Genomic DNA, 19,543 nt, shown 5'->3' with positions numbered 1-19,543 from the left:
TATAATTGGCTTAAATACTTAGGAGGACATTAGTTTTGGCTGATGTCCTCCTTATTACATGTAAATTATTCAACTACTCCTACAATATGAGCTTTCCTTATTATCTCTTCCCATATTTGATTTGCAGTCTTTACTAAAAATTGTTATAAAATAGCTGAAATATTTTCCATGTTCCTGCCTAATTTTAGCTTTTTTGTTTTATTTTTATTGTTGATTTTCATACCAAATTAAGTTCAGTTATTCATTTAGTTCCTAAAGTCTTTTAGTTTTTTTCTAAAGAGTGGATTAATTTATGAGTATTACATCATCTGCATAAAATAAAGCAGAGTTTAGTATTGCGATTTTGATATTGGGTTTATTGTTGCTTCCTTCCACCACTGATCCATGTAGATCATGAATAACAATAATATCATGCACCCATTCCTTACATATTTTCCATGTTCCTGCCTAATTTTAGCTTTTTTGTTTTATTTTTATTGTTGATTTTCATACCAAATTAAGTTCAGTTATTCATTTAGTTCCTAAAGTCTTTTAGTTTTTTTCTAAAGAGTGGATTAATTTATGAGTATTACATCATCTGCATAAAATAAAGCAGAGTTTAGTATTGCGATTTTGATATTGGGTTTATTGTTGCTTCCTTCCACCACTGATCCATGTAGATCATGAATAACAATAATATCATGCACCCATTCCTTACATCTTATTTTACATAATTTGTGCCACATAATTGAACATTGTGCACATCTTTTTTTTTCTTTATCAGAGCTCTAAATTACAGATCTTTATGTTCTAGTGATTTTTCACTTATGTACCTTAAAGTAAAAATCTGTTCCTTAAAATTCCTCATTGTCTAAATTCATCTTGTTCCACTACAGGTTTGTCTCTCGTGGTTTTTCTTAGTTCAGATAAACTTACATAAATTTTACCTGGAATACATTGCTCTGATTTTCAAATTCAGTTTATTTTGCTGTATGGTGGATACTATGAGCTCTTCTCTAATCATCTAGAATTTGAATTATGTTTGTGCTGTCAGTGTAAAATTTTTATACCCTTTGTATTTGAGCATTTTTGGTTAAATACTATTCCAGCTGTTTTTCCACATATGTGATAGCCTTTTTTTTTTATCCTTCATTTCTGAAATGAAATGGATTTATTTTTCCATTAATATTTGCCATTGTTTTTGTTGCCGTTTCTCATTATTTTATTTTATTTTTTTTTCAATTCCATTATTCTATCTATTGTCTTGCATTCTTTTTATAGTGCTTTATAGTATTCTGTTTCCAAGCTTTTTGCAGTTGCTTCCAGAACATATTTTTGTATGCTCATGATATTAATCTTCTGTATTCTTCTCCCATATCATTTTTTTTTTTAATTTTTAAGGATATAACAACTAGATAATTTTATGACTCCCTCTAATTTGAGCCTTCCATGAAATCCTAATTTTTTTCTATCCTTGGAATATCTGCACCATATGCTTTTCGTTCACTTTTTCTCAAGTAATGAATCTGCAGTTCACAGTGTATTCTTGGTGCTGATGGATTGCAATTTTTATTAATCCCAAAGGTACCTGTATTCCATACTTTTACAAGTAAAATACACAAATTTGTTTCTGCTAGAAAAAAACTTTTAAGTTATATTATTTTCCATTCTAACTGATTTGAATATTAGGCCTGCTTCTAATGAAACTCAAAAATTGGATATTGGTTAAGTACTTATATAGGAATGAAAAATGGAAATACTAATATTATCTGTCCCAGCATCTCCAGACACTGTTTTGGGACACCAATATGTCATGTTCAGTATTTGATTTTCAAGATGAGCTTTTTTTTTTTTTTTGAAAACAGCTCATCTTGGAATGACTGCATGAATAACTGCACTTAACTCTTGCAAAAATAGGCTGTTGTTGTTGTTATATTTTAATAACTAGTCGGTGATCTATGCATTTATTTCTATTATCAAAATATTAGCCTTTTTTCTTTTAAGCATAAAAGTCAACAGTAATATTATTATTGCATGACAAACAGTTTTTTTCCCATTGCAGTATCAACCACATGGAAAGGGTATTAACCATATTTGAATGAAAAGTTAATATTTTCAACACAGATAATTAAATGTATTACTAACACTGTTAATAATCTCTATTATAGAGTTGTATTACACTTGTATATAATTTTAAGTTGCCATTTATTGTTCCAATTACAACGGGATTTAAATTTATCATTAAGATCAATAGTCAACTCTAAAAGTTGTGATTTTAATGAATCAGCAAATGAAGAATGTGCTTCTGAAATGATTCAGTGCACCATATGTAATGCATAATTTTCTATTGTACATGGAAAGGGGAGGTGTTCAGATGTTTTGCATCATATCAAAACAAGAACAAGCTACAATTGGCAAAAGTTAAAGCTAAAAAACTAGTTATTTCAGATAATGTATGGGACTGAAGAAGAAGAAATAGTCATTGCTAATTTGCCTGTTAAAGCAGTTTTTGATTGAGTGATTGTACAACCATGATGATGATAATAAACTGTGACAAAGTTTTCTTTCTCCCAAACCAAAACATAAGCAATGGTTTGAGTGTGTTCCCTTTTTCTATTGACAATATACCAAGTAATTAGCATATTTAAAGCAAGATAAAATTTTCACTCTGCTAGTTGATAGCTCCAGATATTAAAATATAATTAATACTAATTTTAATTCATCACTATTTACCAGAAACCACATAAATTTGTAAATTCCATGAAAGTGTTGGAATTTACTAATTTATCTGCAGAAACATAGGTATCTACAAAAAGAATTAACATTGTAATAAAATGGGCAGCCCACATTATACATACAATGTCATGCAAAGATGCAGTTTTGCTTGCAAGTAGACTTTTTTCAAAGTATTCTCACAACCATTGATTAACATTTCCAGATTTATACCATAAGAGTAGCCTTCACCCACACATTCAGTTCACCATGGAAAATAAGTTTTTAACGAAGAATAGAAAACTCTTAAAGTTAGAATTCAGCAGAAACGTTATCTTTATTGCCTGCTTTGGAAAAAGTAATACTTATATAATATCATATTTTTCTTCCATTGATAAATGCCCAACCACATTAATAATCTTTTTGAAAATCTGATTTTGCTTTATTAATACATTTCTTGGCTATACAGATTAGTCTTTCATCTGTAATTCAGGGAGAAAGCAATTGCATCAGCATTTGAAGTAAGAGCTCAGACTAAAATATTTATTGACAAAATTAATATTTACCTGTCATTGTTATTGCATAATTTGATTAGTAATGGTTTTCTGACACCGTTAACAAGTTTTATATATAAATGCATTCTGCAATACAATAATAGAATATAGATGAGAATGGGCTCCTCTTTTCAAGCATCTCTTGGAGGCACTAAATAAAACCGTAATGTGGGAAAATGTCATCGTTAGCTTAACAATTATAAATTGTTGTCCATATTAGTGCAAGTTATGGACCAACTTAATTTATTTAATGAATTCTACACTTTGTTACAATGAAAGAAAAATTCCATTTTGGAACAATCATCCGATTTCTGTTCATGATATATGAAAAGAAATTTTCCATCATTTTCATAATGAAAACATTCTGTTTGAGAATATGAAAACCACCATGAAATTTATTTTGAGATTACCTAGTTTCATTTCTTCATTAGAAAGAGATTTCTGTTTAGTGAATTTATTATCCAGATGGAGAGAAATTATGTATTGATATAGTAAAATCAATGATAATTATAAAACCTTATTTCAGAGGAATGTGGTGTGATAATTTTCACAAGTTTGTGTGTAATGAAAAATGTTAAAACTGATACATCTGAAAAGTATGAGACATGGATATCCAGCTGCATCACTGTAGCAAAATTCCAAGAAAAACTGCTGAGATTCAGATGCAACAAATGGGTAATTTTTTATGTATTTTACTCTAAAATTTACATTCTTATTAAACTTAATGCCAGTTTAATTTTGTTTTATTTCCTGTTTACAATTTACTTAATTACTTTTATTAATTACTGCTGTTACAAAACACAGTTGCTTTACTACATTAAATATAACAGGCAAATTAGGATTATTTTTTAAATGCCTAATTTTATTCCAGTTTGGACTTTTGTGGTCGTGGTTTTTTTTTATAGGTCAGAATAGTGAATTCTAGGTTAAAATGTTGATTTTTTTATTTTTTAAAGAAATCCTGACCTTCCCCCATGACAGTTGATATTCTGTTTTAAGTTATAGGCACTCTTATATAGCAATGCACTTTGTCTAGGTTGACCTCAATAGAATAGGGATGCTAACAGTAACCCAGGTAATAATTGAATAAAGTTAATTTCAAATAAAATCTGATACATAGTTCCACTATCTACAAAGTAAAATTTAATTACTACATCTAATATTTTAACTGGCATCATCAGAATAAACCAAATGCAGTGTAACAGAAACCAAATGCATTGCATTGTTGATTACCATAGCTAAGAAAAGTTTCATCAATAAATGTGACTGGGAGAGTACAGTGATTGCAGTTTTCAAAAAGTTTCTGTTGTGGATGATGACCTCTGACATCATATAGATTCCAGTGTATCATTGAGGAAGATCTCACAGCAATCCTTAAACAATTGGAGCTACAGTGTAATAGTTGTTTGTTTTATCATATGGTCTGAAACCAAATCATCTACAGATCACTTGTTTTACCCCACTCCCCAAGAAAATATTTCTTAAGAGGTGTAAGTTAATCCTTAAAATTATGCAAGTATGTTTCTACAATGAAGATATCTGCATTTGTAGGAATAACAAATATTGTCATAAGTTTAATAATTACTCGTGACTTTACAATTTGGACAATAACTACTGCATTTATAACGTGCCGTAAACTAATATATATATACATATATATATATATATAAATATATATATATAAACTAATCTCAACTAATATGAGTAGTATTAATTAAGAAAACAGTATAGAAGTTTTGTGATTCTTTTCAATTCTTCGGATGCTTAAATTTACATATGGCAGAACAAAGACTACTCGTTGGAAAAAAAAATTGCACACTGATTAATGATGAAATTTAATTTTGATGTAATTAGTAATAGCTAATATGTTAGTAAAAGAATCGGATTTTTTTTTTTTTTTTTTTCTGTAATAATGGATCCTAAGAATAATTTGCTGTTTCATAAGTTGAACCATCATGTAATGTTTTTACTATCTCATTGAGCCTATAAAAACCAGCAGACACTTCTAAACTCTGAAGAAATCTATAACACTTGAAAATGAATATCTTTTTCTTATCAGAATCATAATTTTCAGTTTCTGCTTATCAATAAGCAGTCCAACCAAATTTGTAATGTCTTGGTTACTATAATATTCCTTAAATTGCTTTCGGTAGATTGACCTTAAGAAGACCAGTCCTGGCTTTGTTTTTGGCTTTTTCCTCATTAAATGTTTGTGGCATCACACACACATACCTTGTAATAACAACTTTCAGTTGTTGCCATAATCTCTTGTTCACCATGGAAAGGAATTTTCATTATGTAATATGGAAAATTCTAGTGGGGTAAAGAGGAAATGATAGTGTCAAAATCCTCCTTTTTGATTTGATTTTTGATTTATCTGAAGATTCCATTAAATTATACCTTCATGACCAGGCTTACCTCCATATAAGAATGTCTCAAAATCCCATAACATACAGCACACTTCGCTTTCTTTTGGAGACTATATTGCTCTGCATTATAGAAATCATCAGTACTCAGATTAGTTTTAACCTTTGTGGTTTCATCAGTGGGAATTAGGAATTAGACTTGTGGAAATGCTGAGAGCTAAATCACTAAAGGAGATGATATTTTCATAACACATGTAACAAAATAGGGTATCATCATATTACACTACTTCAGATGAGATAATTGTACATTTGTTAATTTTATTATGAATCAAAATGTAACTGATAAGTTATGTGCAAACTTTTGCTTTATCCAAGCAAAAGTTTGCATATAAAGTATCTTAAAGATCAGGCTACTTATATTGCCTTCACATCAAAATATCCCAGTATACCATAATGCACATGATACTTAATTTCAGACATATGGCCATCTAATTCCTCTATAACAAAAATCACTCTAAAACTGCTGAAAAATTCTGACAAAAAAAAAAAAAAAAATCTATAGTACAGTAACCTCTAAAAGAAATTTATTCTAACACTTTTCATGCAGTTTCTTATAAACGTTTGGCATAGTGAGAATTGACTGTATGTTGCCATACATTATGGGAAGAATCTCTACTTTGAAAGTAGGGATTTTTCCAGAGGAACAGTAGAGGTATCCAGACTAGTCTTGATAGTAACCTCCCCATAATTTTATCCTTTGCTCGTGCATGGGTAAAAGATAAAAACAAGAACGTGGTCAACTCTCACGATAGTAAACGCCATTTCAACCAACTCAGGAAAAGACCCATAAACATCATGACTACGATGCTATATTAAAAATACTCACTATACCAAACTATTCCTGTGGTGAAAATTGACTGTAATTTCTTAAGTAGCAAATTTCTGTGCCACCAGAAAGAAAAAAAGCCGCCTTTTTTTTTTTTTTTTTTTTAGTATAACTATATTAAAACATATTTAAAGGATATGGTACACTAACACAGTAAATATTTGATATCTACCATTTATCCAACCCTTCAGTTATCAGAATGGCAAATTCTGATAATTGAACATTTACATGGTGCTCCACCACAAGTCAGATGTGACATGCAATGGTTGTTTAATTTGAAGAGTCATTTTTTAAAGTTGGATAAATTGTAGACTACTGTTAATGCATAAGTTTCTGTGGTTAAGAAGTTCAATAGAAATATTTCTGTTTTGTGACCACATGTTTATTAGAGAACTGTTTTTAAAATAAAACAAGTACTAAAAAAAACCTGACAAAAATTTCATTAATCGTAAGACTAACACCTTCAGGGGTAAAGAGAACTAACAGTTTAAAGCACAAACTATAAGAAATTACGAAAAAACAAGTTTATTTGTTGGTATTATCAACATCAAAAAAGTTCATTAAAAATTTGAATAACAGATCTATACAACCGTTAATGCATGTTAGTTGGAGACAATGGTATTTGTTGTCATGTTCTGTGGTTCATTCTCACTATGAGGTCTGAAGTGGGTAAATTTTTAATAAACGATGACCAAACTTGATTTAAAATCAAACCTTGGTTTTTGTTGCATTGTAGGAATTTTAATCATATTTGCTGCCTCTTTGAATTTTCTTGTGAAACAAGTCTTATCAATATAGAACATGTTTGTTCTATCCCAGAGTACATCATGACTAGTAGAAGCTGTGTGATATGCTAAGCCAGATTTATGTTCTCTCTTCTTTTGTATGTCCTTTTGATGTTCGCTCATGCAGATTTCCCCCGATCTCCCTGTCTGGCCTATGTAGCAGATGTCACAAAAACAGTGAATATTATAGACCCTTGGTTTTTTCATTGGGTAATGTGTGGGTTTCGGAGGATGGAGAGATCTTGATATTTTTTCAAGTGGCAGGAAAGTCACTTTTATGTTCTGTTACCTTCTTGATATAAGGAAGGGTGACTGCGTTCTTGAAGTCTTGTTTATTTAAGCTTTTTGTAGGTGCTATATTGAGAATTTTCTTAGTTGTGTAACCATTCAGTTGTAGGATCTGTGTTAAATATTGTATTTCTTCTGCACTGGGGATGTTGTATGCTTTATCCTTTAAGGTTTTTATTTGGCCTATTTTTTTGCTTGGGATGATGGGTGTGAGGTAGCATAAAGAAATCTTCCTGTGTTTGTTGGTTTTCTATAGATGGAGAATGATAACCTGTTTATTTCTATAAGGATGTCTAAGAAAGGAAGTTTTTTATTTTTTTCTAGTTCCAGAGTGAATTTTATGTTTGGATGTAAGTTATTAAGATAGTCTTTAAATGCAGTCAATTCTAGTGCTGTTCCTGGCCAAATGATGAAAATATCGTCCACATAGCGGAGTCATATTTTTGGTTTGATGTGCTAGTTTTGTGAAGCATTATTTTCAAAATTTTCCATGTAGAGCTAGAGCTGGTGAAAGGGGGTTAACCATTGCTAGTCCTGTTTGTTCCCAGAGTTTATCTTGGTAAAGGAAGAACATGTTTTTTATGCAATGTTTGTAGAGCTGTACAATGACTTGCATCCAAACATAAAATTCACTCTGGAACTAGAAGAAAATAAAAAACTCGGAAATAAAAAAAAAAAAGAAAGAAAATAAAAAAACTACCTTTCCTAGACATCCTATAGAATTAAATGAAAGAAAAAAACAGGTTATCATTCTCCATCAATAGAAAACCAATAAACACAGATTTCTGTATGCTACCTCACACCACCACCACTTCAAGCAAAAAAATAGGCCTAATGAAAACCTTGGGATAAAGCATACATCCCCAGTACAGAAGAAAAGCTGAAAGAAGAAATACAATATTTAACACAGCTCCTACAACTGAATGGTTACACAATAAGAAAATTCTCAATATAGCACCTGCAAAAAACTTAAATAACCAAGACTTCAAAAACACAGTCACCCTTCTTTATATCAAGAATGTAATAGATAAATTATCCAAATTACTCTACAAGTACAACATAAAAGTGACTTTCCTGCCACTTGAAAAAAATATTAAGATCTCCCCATCCTCTGAAACCCCCACATCACCCAGTGAAAAAACTAGGGGTCTATTATATTCATTGTTCCTGTGGCATCTGCTACGTAGGCCAGACAGCGAGATCGGGGGAAATCTGCATGAGCGAACATCAAAAGGACATACAAAAGAAGAGAGAACATAAATCTGGCTTAACATATCACACAGCTTCTACTGGTCATGATGTACTCTGGGATAGAACAAACATGTCCTATATATATTGATAAGAATTGTTTCACAAGAAAATTCAAAGAGGCAGCAAATATGATTAAAATTCTTATGCAATGCAACAAAAACCGAGGTTCGATTTTAAATTGAGTTTGGTCATCGTTTATTAAAAATTTACCCACTTCAGACAGAGTGACAGTGAACCACAGAACGCGACAACAAATAGCATTGTCTCCAACTAACACGTATCAACGGTTGTATAGATCTGTTATTCAGTTTTTTAACGAACTTTTTTTGATGTTCATAATACCAACAAATGAACTTGTTTTTTTGTAATTTCTTATAGTTTGTGCTTTAAACTATTAGATCTCTTTACCCTTGAAGATGTTAGTCTTACGACTAGCGAAACTTGTCGGGTTATTTTTAGTACTTGTTTAATTTTATAAACAGTTCTCTAATAAACATGTGGTCACAAAACTGGAATATTTCTATTGTAGACTACTGTATTTAAAATCAGATGTTTTGGATTAAATCGTTGTCGATTTCATCGAAACCACAACAAAGTAAATGGCTTATTGTTCAAAGTAGACGATGTAAACAAAACATCTTCAAGTGAAACCTCCAGATGAAGTTTAATAGATGACTTCAAAAAACTTGCAGCCATATTTAACAACACCCAACTTTCAGCATGGATGAGCCAATTGAATTAAAATTAGGTCAGTATAATGGGGTTTTGGAGTTTGTCTCAAATTAAACAGTTATGATTACATTGGCTGGGCATCATATAACTTCCTAGAGGAGATTGTTGGTTATTGTTGTTATGCTGAGCAAGACTGAACTTTTGAGATTCTTAAAAATTGGTTGTCATTTTAATGCTCACTAATTCTTTTAGTGGAGCAATCAGTTTGCTCAAACTGGTAGGGAAACAATGCTTTCTGGTTTTGCTTCTTTACTTTATTCTGCCAGCTTTCACCTGAACACATATGCCTTCTGTTAAATGTTTCTCTTCTAGTGTATAGCACCTACCTTGAATAGTAAACCTATTATTAAACATCCTTACCTGCTTAACTTGTGGTTCTACTAAAGAACTTACATGATTTTTAGAAATACCAACAAATTTCTGATATGTACTCTCAGTGGATATACATGAGTGCTACATGAAAAAGTTACATCATTACATATCCTATCAACAATTTTCCTCAAAATAAATCTTCTCTCAAGACTCCAATATTATCAGATCTTATTTCTTTCTTAAGGTAATGTTTACTGTATCAATCCATCTAGATCTTGGTCTTCCTCAGGATTTTTTTCCCCTTGCTACCCTGGCAAAGAACACTTGTTTTCTAACCTCTCCCATTCTGTTTAAGTGATCATGCCACCTGAGATTACTTCTGCTTACACATTGTTGAATGCTAACAATGGCAAGCTCTTTCCTAATATTCTCATTTTTAATATATGCCACTGATGCTATCTGTTCACTCTCCTACTCTTTCTGGGATCAAAAGTTAAAATGGTTTTAGCACTGTTCTCTCTCTTATTCCATATAAATTCATTCAGTTGACTTCCTATGACGTCAGCTCTGCACTAAAACTTGTGCCTAAATAGCTGAATTGTTTTACTTGTTCTATAGGTTCTGCAGTTGATGTTTTCAATGTTATGTTTCTGCTTATTTTCATCTTTTTATTGCTGATTTTCATTCCAAATTTATTGCAACAGTTATTCAATTTAGTGACGGAATCCTGCAGATTTGCACTGGATTTATTTAAAAGTATAAACATCTGCATTAAACAAGGGGAAAGCTGTTCAAAATACTATAGTTATATGTCATAAGACATATTAAACAATACTTAGTCTATATTTAAGTCAGCATCTTTTAATGACATTAAATAAGTCATGAGAAGACTTCAGTAAAAACATAAAAAATAAATATCAGGATGGTTGCAAAATAGCTAAGTTTTGATATCTGATTCTCATGTTTAGATTTAATGCCACTTTCTTTCATGATGCAAATCATATAGATAAGAGTGAGATAGTATGAACCCTTGTCTTACACATGATTTTACATCAAACCATCTTCCTGTATCTCCCATTTCTAACTGCTGACAAATATAGACTAAGTATTGTTTAATATGTCTTATGACATATAACTATAGTATTTTGAACAGCTTTCCCCTTAACACCTTGTTAAATCATAGAAATATAACAAGGTGTCAAGGGGAAAGCTATTTTGAACAGCTTTCCCCCCTTGACACCTTGTTATATTCCTATGATTTCTCAACTAGTTGTCTTAAAGTGAAAATTATTTGTTTGCTTTTTCTATAGCCACCATCCTGATATTTATTTTCTATGTTTTTACTAAAGTCTTCCCATGACTTATTTAGCTTGTTTTACATAGTGCTTTACTTTCATACATTTTTCTCTGTTCCTAAGAGCACAAGCTGACTGACTTACTTGCTAGGCACTTTTGATATGATTTTTTCTTTTTCTTCACTATCTCTTTTAACTTCCTGAATCCACCAAGGATTTTTGATTTTTTTCTATCCTTACAATCACACCACATCTCTCTCTGGCTGAATCAATGATTGTTTTTTTCCACAAATCTCCAACGTTTGGTTCTTGTTTTCAGACTTTCATTTTTTCGTGAATAATGCTTGTGCATTTTAGTCTACAGTTCACATCTGAAGGCTACTCGACTGATTTGTTTTAAAACTTTCTTACGTATTCTTTTGAATGTGAAATTCAACTTCTTGCTCAAAACTAAATGGTGATGGTCACTTCCAATTTTAAATCCTCTGTATAATCTTGTGTCCTTGAACCAGTGGGAAAACATCACTATCAACAGTAACAAGGTCACTGAGACTGCATCTTCTCTCCATGTTAATTTGTGCACGTTTTTATTTTGGAACACGGACTTATTACTGATGCCATTGTCCTGAACAGAAATGGAGCAAGTACATAATTTAATGGCTTGTGATCCATGACCACAAACCATTAAATTTTTATTAAAGAAAAAATCTTGTACTTGAATTTTTTGAAACCATCATAGCAAATTACCAAAACATGGGGCACCAAGTCTGCATATTAGTACCGATATTAAGTCAGCATGTCATATCTTGATTTGTATACTTGAGAATGCTTAATGTCTTAAGATTTGTTAAAGCTCCTTTCTAGATAGTTGCTGAATAAAATTACAACTGATTGATTCTTTGTTTTTGCTAGATTACTGTAGTTTCATTGGAGTAAACATAAATTTGTAAACTTGCCAATAACTGTGATGAATCGTCGTGAAATCTTTGTTGAATGCAAATTCTAGAGTATATGAATCATAGACTGTCAACTAACAGTTTAAACTTATTGACAGTGGATTGCATGGAATTTCTTTTCATTGGTTGTAAGAAGTACTGTCAGTAGGTCAGTCTTAGGATTTGGAAAGAAGGAATTGGGAGTGCATCATCAAAGATAGGACTTTGTATTGAGTAACATAATCTTATAATCACTGAAAGGTTGTGATTATCTAATAAAAAGAGGTGGATACCAAATGTTAAGTATTATACTTCTGTTCTCTGTAAATACTGCATTAACCATATTTTTTCTGCTTAAGTTCCTCAAGCATCCAATAGTTAAGGGGCCCCCTGATCAGATTGAACATCTTCCTACTCCAGATGTGTCCAAGTGTATGCTGCTTCATGCTCTTTTCTAATGCCTTCTGGATCACTCAGCATAATCTTGTTGACTAGTGAAATGTCCTACATTCTGACAACATGGCCCAACCAGCATAGTGTTTCCTTACATAAAAAGTATTAGGAGGTGGCTAACCACTCCTCTGACATGTCATCATCATTATTCAACAGAGTCAAATCATCTCCTTAAAGACCGTTGAGTAAAAGCCTCATCTATATTATCCCTCTTACACAATATCAGTGTCTCAGCTTCATAATGCAAAACAGAGAGAACCAGACTATTTTGGATTTCAAGTTTTGTTTTTATTGATATTCTGCTGTCTTTCCATAATTTTTTGAACACTGAAGCCATCCCTCAACTTTTATCCACTTTATTCTTCACTTCACTGATATGTTACTCAGCTACAAAGATAACTGAACTTAGAGACTTTATTAGAGAAAATTTAAATTTAAAAAATTCTAAACTTGCTCTATAGCACATCCTTTAAAGAATACAGGACTCATCTTTATCATTGCTTTCATTAATTTGTTTTCTCAATATTGATAATTAAACCTAGTTAACTTCCAGCATCATCATTTGCACAAATAATGTAGATTTCTTCTACATTATTTGTAAATAAAGCTATTTAGCCTTATTCATAAATAATCATCAGCATAATCCAGGTCATATATTCTAAGATTCTTGGACCACTTTATTTCCCAGTTCCTTTGCAGAGTCTTGTTCATCAAAAAATCAGTTACAAGACTAAATAGCCAAGGTGACAATATACACCTCTTTCTTACTCCAGTTATTTTAAATCATTCACTATACGCTTTAACACAAGTCTCACTGTTATCATATAAAAGCTGTCATAATGCTAACAAGTTTGTCAGGTATCCCAAAAAAGCTTTCTAGTCAACAAAACACATTATCACAGGTTTCTTAAACTCTAAAAATTTCTCAAAGATCTCAGTGAAAATATTTGGCTTATGCAACTTCTTCCCTTTCTGAACTCACCTTTCAAATTTCTAAGTTGCTTGTCAGCCAAGATCTTGCTGAGTATGATAATGCTCATGTAGCTGCACTGCTCATTTCTGGCTTTACTAACCCCTGAAATAGATTTACTAGTTTCATGTATAGCCTTCTTTATCAGTACTGGTTGGTGCTTCAGTGTTAAAAGAGACTGGTAGGCCTTAGTGTACATTTTCAAAGCTCCATTTGCAATGTGCTCTTAACAAGATTGTGGTCAGATCCTGTCTATTCTACACAGAACTTGCCTATTTAAAACATTCAGTCATGTTCTTGTGGGATACCATTAGGAAAGACCCAAATGTAATTGTAAATATTATACTTGGAATAAGTGTTGGTTATTCTCAGTCCACTTAGCTAGAGGAGTCTTTCATTGTTGTCACTATAATTACCAATTCCGAATGGTCCTATTACTTCTGTCCAGTAATTTCCAATGCCAACCTTGGCATTTAAATCCAATACTAAAATAATTGTATTGGATTTACAATTATTTGAAAATACAAAACTGCTTAGTATATCTTGTAGCTAGTTAAAGAAGCACTCTTCATCTTCTGAATTCTCAGCAGGAACATGGCAAGTAGCCACATTTATAGCTTTAACTCGTTTTATTTTAAATTAGCAGTTAGGAACTTTGCCTTAATACATTTATATATTTGTGCAAGTAATGCACAAGAGCATTACTTGCATTTCTATTAACATTCCTATACCTTACAGGTGTTTGTTGTCCTCACATGCTGAGTATGTGAATTGAGTGCCACCCTTATGAAATGTCACCTTTTCCTATTTGTCTTAATTCTTGTAGAGCAAAATTTCCTTGTATCTAGGAAATTCTTTGGTGAGGACATCAAAAAGTCTTGGTTTCAGGTTCCTATGGAAAGAAAAGTTCTGCTAGGTAGGTCTGTGGAATTATGATTTCGTAAGAGTGGCATTAATACATTTGCTGTTTGCAGGGATGGGACATATATCTTCCAACTCCCTTTAGTTTAAGCCACATAAACCATTTGTCAAACAACATATTAAATGAAGTCTGGTGATGCTTCCAGAAGTGGTACCTGTACTGACCTCTATTCACAATTAGTCACCAGCTGATATTATGTATCCTGTGTATCAGCCAACATGAGTTAGGCAGAGGACACAAAGCAATGGCTTCCCCCCCTCTCTCTCTCTCTACAGAAACCTAAGGGTTGATGAAGCACAAGATATTGCCTCTCTCAGCTAATTGCCAACTTTGTCTTCTAGTGGTAGACCTGTTTTCACAAAAGGGGCTTTTGGTGACCATGTATTGTCAATATAAGAATAACATCTGTAGTGAGGAAATGTTAACTACAACTGTACAATTAATACATTCTGCTGAAGAGTGGTAATCTTCAGAGATCAGACCAGATCATTTAAACTAACTGGATTTCATGACAGTTTTGAATTTAAATATGGAATGTCTGCTTTATAAAAGTAAATTTAAAACACATGTATGCACAACAGAGGATAAAAAGACTTATGACACTGTATTTATAGTATTATCCGTAATAATTAATTTACATAGTAGCCACCAGTATTTTTCATAATAATTCATCTAGAGAATCCATCAGCATTCTTTAGATGCCATATTAATATTAATAACAAAATAAGTTTCTATTCATTAATCAACAGTACAGTTTATCGAGTATCACCCCCTCCCTCAGTTAAAACATGATTTGCTATTTATATGAAGGTAAACTTTCATTTTCTAATATGATCACATGAACAGCTTAATTATAGAGTTAACCAACACCTGTTTTTTAGATTTAGTCAGCAGTAGATATCAGTATTTACACGATGTGGCTTCATCTTTCTAGGTATTAAAAATTCACTGGTGTTTGAATCCATAAAGTAAGCGCTGATATAGATAGTGAAAGGATTTTCCTCCTCCCTCTGATTAGTATGCAGGAATAAATACCTTTTTGCAAGCAAGGTGAAGTCGGTGCTGCCTGTATGTATATATATATATATATATATATATATATATATATATAGGCAGCATTGGCTTAAACAAATAGAACCTATTTTCCTGAACTAACATGGATGTGGCATTTCCATGGCAACAATAGGTTCTTATATATACTAAGTGACAAAAATAGACCGTATTTCAGTGTAATACATTCTAAAGCTTTAGCTTTTCTTATATTAAGAAAATGACATTATGTACTTGCAGGAAAGAAATTATATCTACTTATACTCATTTACAAATGCATTTGTTCTATGAATAGTTGGATTGCTTATACATAAAAGAACAGATTTAGCATTTGAGAACAAAATAAATCAGAGAAATATATTTGTGGGTGGGTGTGTACACACACTTGAACTAAGTAAACATATATTCACTGTGAAAGAGTTAATAGCCTATATCACATCATTGTCATGTGAGGATGTATGGAAACAATGAAATTTGTATCATATCAACAGTATTACAGCTATTCATATGTACTGTATATCATGAAACATGAAATGTATCTGTATTATGTAAAGAAGTATAAGGAAGATATCTTATATTAATTTCTTTTCTTTGCAGGCAAGTCATACAGTTTTCTTTTTAGTGATTCACTTCACTAAAAAATAACATTATTGATAATTTTTAGCAGTTGAACAATGTAAAAAGAAAATAAGACTTCAATAAGATTAATCAAAACTTAGAAGTGAGACTTCTTGAGTGTTTGACAGAGCGTAATTACTTGGTTCATATACCACTATCTTTTTAACTGACTACTGAGAAAAATTAACTCTTGCATGAAGTTGAATTTGATTTTATATTTAAGCATAGCATTTGAAGATCCAAAATGAAATGAGTTAAAATAATCTAATGGACAAATGTGTAGCATTTGATTAGTAATGAAATTGGTTGCATGATGTTATTGGATTTGCTGAGAAGTAGCAGCATTTGCTTTTTAAATAATTATTTACTGCAAAATAATCTTACATTTTACTAGATCATCTTGCCTCTCATGCAACTGGTGCTAAGTCTGGCAACATCTGAAAGCTTATCTATGCCCTTTAATTGACAAGTTAATGTCATTTTTATATCACTAAAATAATGGTATCCATGTAATTATGTCTGGCATTTAAAAGTTCATTTAATGTAGTGGCATTTGCCCTCGTCTTATTGCTAGTGTCCAAAATCCAATATTACAAGTGAATATATTAGTAAACTAATTATAAAATAATTATTAATTCTGATTTTTTCCCTTTCATCTAGTTCAGTTTTTCCAAATAAAGAGAAAATATCCTGTTATAATTTTTCTCTGTATGGAAGAACTTGCTTCGTGTAACGATGCTATCACATTAACTCAGTATGCATGGATCTGTGGGGGAGGGGGTGATAGTGTCAGATTCTTGTCTGGTCTGCAAAAGTAAATCGAATTAATCCTTATCTAGTTAACACTAAACAGTATACACAAGTTGCATAGGTTTCAGTAAGATTGGGAACCATTTCCTTTGGAATGAAATTTATTTCAAACCAGACATGGCTTCTATCAAGAATAATGATGGGCTGATAACTCAATGCGTGATTAGGCAAATTTAGAAACTATACTTGGGACTCAGGGATGGCATACATTCTCTTGGTGTTTTGGGGAAATGTTATCCTTAATCCAAGTGGACTTTATTCTTTCCAGGATGTTTGAATTTTTCTGCATTGAATTTGAGAAACGGAACATCATAAACAACAATGGGATGTGTGTTGGAAGTGGACGGTACCTTCTAAACATGCACTCAAAAATTAATCACAACTCCAGAGTGTCATCCATGTTGATATAAACATAAAACTTACTTGCAATATAACTGTATTCCTTACTCCAGCGTTTCCCAAACTTTTCTTACGACGGAACACTTCACTAATCCTGAAATTTTAACGGAACACTCTGTTAGAGTCGAGTATCATCAGCACACATTATCACCTAAGCAGGCTGTATCACATTGCAAAAATGCGACAGTTCACACTACAGGCGTGCCGGGCCTGAGCGCATTACTTTGACCTTGCTTGTGACAGCATGCCTCCTAGAATAGATACTTCTGTACTTCACTCGGATGTGTCGACAACTGCGGGCAACTAGTCAAGATCAGCGCATGCTGGCCTTAATAGTAATCCAAAAAATGCAATGTGAGGAGTGCCTGATTTTCAAACACGTTTGAACTTGTCGCAGCATTTAAAACCATTCCAGGCGCATATTAATTTTGATATTTTTTCATGGAGCACTTATTCACTTTCTGCGGAACACAGTTTGGAAAACTCTGCCTTACTTCATGGTGAGAGGTCATTTTCTGTTGATACTGATATACCATATTTTCTTAAATACCCCTTACCTGTTTTGTGAATAGGCATGATTAAGACACAATTATGAAAAGTATATATGTTGAGCATATATGTCCATGTTATTCAGATCTGAACATAATTTTGTTAGTTGTATCTTATAGCAAGAATTCTCCCCTCAGCAACACAATTTGTCTTTAGTTTTTCACTGACAGCAAGGAATTGTATATCCATCCTCTTAGTAGGCACGAGTATCCAAGTATATATACTTGCAGACTAGTAGGTATACAGAAGTGGTTATAGTTAATATTCTGATTTTATAAAAACCACGATTCTGATAAATTATTGATTTTTGTTTGAATTTACAATAAAACAATTGTATGGAGGTATTGAGAAATTGGGGCATGAGTTGCTTGTTTTAGAAAGGTTGAAAGTAATTCCCTCATAAGTAACTGTTCGTTATCATCTTCAGGTGACCATTTCTGCTATATATATTGACATGATACACAGATAAAAATATTTCTGGAAAGTAGTTTTAACATATTAAAATGTTAGTGTAAGCAAAGAAAATAACTATCAGAAATTTTTTTTTTTTAAGTTTGAGAAATTGCTACATCATTGCATCAAAAATTGCCATGATTCCATTTTCCACAAAATATTGATAAACTAATACAAGTATAGCAAACAATTCTTCCATCAAATGGCAAACTTGGGCATGCCGATCTTGCCTTTAATCACCATTAGCACCCCTTTCAAAAGGGTGATGCAAGATTGCATTCAGGACCATACCACGGGGCCATTCTAATCTTTATACTCCCATTTTCTTCTTAAAAACTGTGTTTGTCGTGATCCTCGCTGTTCGTACTCATCTTGGCAGTTTGCATAGAACTGCTGTTGCACAGGCAATACAAAATTATTGAAAATATCAATGTAACACTTGAAAAGAAAAGTAAATGTACTCACGGTGTGAAAGAGATAAACAGTTTTAATTAATTGAATTAACAGTTAATTTAATTAATTGAATTAACAGTTAATTTGTTAATTCATTTTGAATTAACAAAATTACTTTGTCATTTTGTTAATTCATTTTGAGTGTTGCAAAACATCAGCAGAATAAAAACAGAGAGAATAATAAATTCAAATGCAACAGATTGTCACTACAGCATCCTAAAAATGCAATGAGGATTGTCTTTAAAATTTTTAGAGTGTCTAAATCTAAAAATAAGGATGTTGCCCGTGTAATGTGTTCAAAACTATACAATATGTAGGTGATAACCATTGTTATAATGTGTAGTGATAATCTGTTAAATTTGAATTTTCCATTTTTTCTTAGTTTAATGCCCTGATGATAATATGCAATACTCAACACAAACTTTTCGTTAATTCATCTAAGTAGTTTATCCTGTTTTCAATACAGAAACTTCAGCTTTCTTTATAACAACGAGTAACACTTGGTTAATTTTTCATGGTACACGTTGCCCATAAAACTACTCAAACAGATGGGATAATATACTGGTAAATAATATTCTGTCTAACAGATTAATATCTTCAGCTGATTTAAAGACTTATTGTGATATGGCACTCAGTGCCATATCATAAATCTTCAGTTTGTAATGCCTGAACTCTTGATGGAGGAAGAAAGAAATGCCTGTTCACCAGTCTCCCATCCATTTTTATTGCTTAGTTTTTCTTATCGTTCAGACTTTCTGCAAAACAAAATGG

General features: G+C 31.9%; 1 protein-coding gene across 8 annotated transcripts in view; it reads left to right on the top strand.

Annotated features, from left to right (window-relative positions):
* The window catches only part of LOC150103183 (uncharacterized), a 167,124-nt gene that overhangs the window by 65,126 nt on the left and 82,455 nt on the right, over nt 1–19,543 (top strand). The window contains exon 1 of one of the 8 annotated variants that reach the window (XM_090397554.1): nt 3,901–3,920. The exons of the other annotated variants lie outside the window; for them this stretch is intronic. The gene's annotated coding sequence lies outside the window, so the exon portion shown is untranslated. Of the gene's footprint in view, nt 1–3,900; nt 3,921–19,543 lie in introns of those variants that run through there. 8 annotated transcript variants of the gene reach the window in all.

Source organism: Typopeltis vanoorti, chromosome 9 (assembly GCF_054136105.1).
Source record: "Typopeltis vanoorti isolate ZY-2024b chromosome 9, IOZ_Tvanoo_1.0, whole genome shotgun sequence".
In the NCBI taxonomy this organism is placed as follows: Eukaryota; Metazoa; Arthropoda; class Arachnida; order Uropygi; family Thelyphonidae; genus Typopeltis; species Typopeltis vanoorti.
The sequence above is the reverse complement of the archived record's forward strand: the minus strand, read 5'-3'. Positions and strand labels throughout refer to the sequence as shown.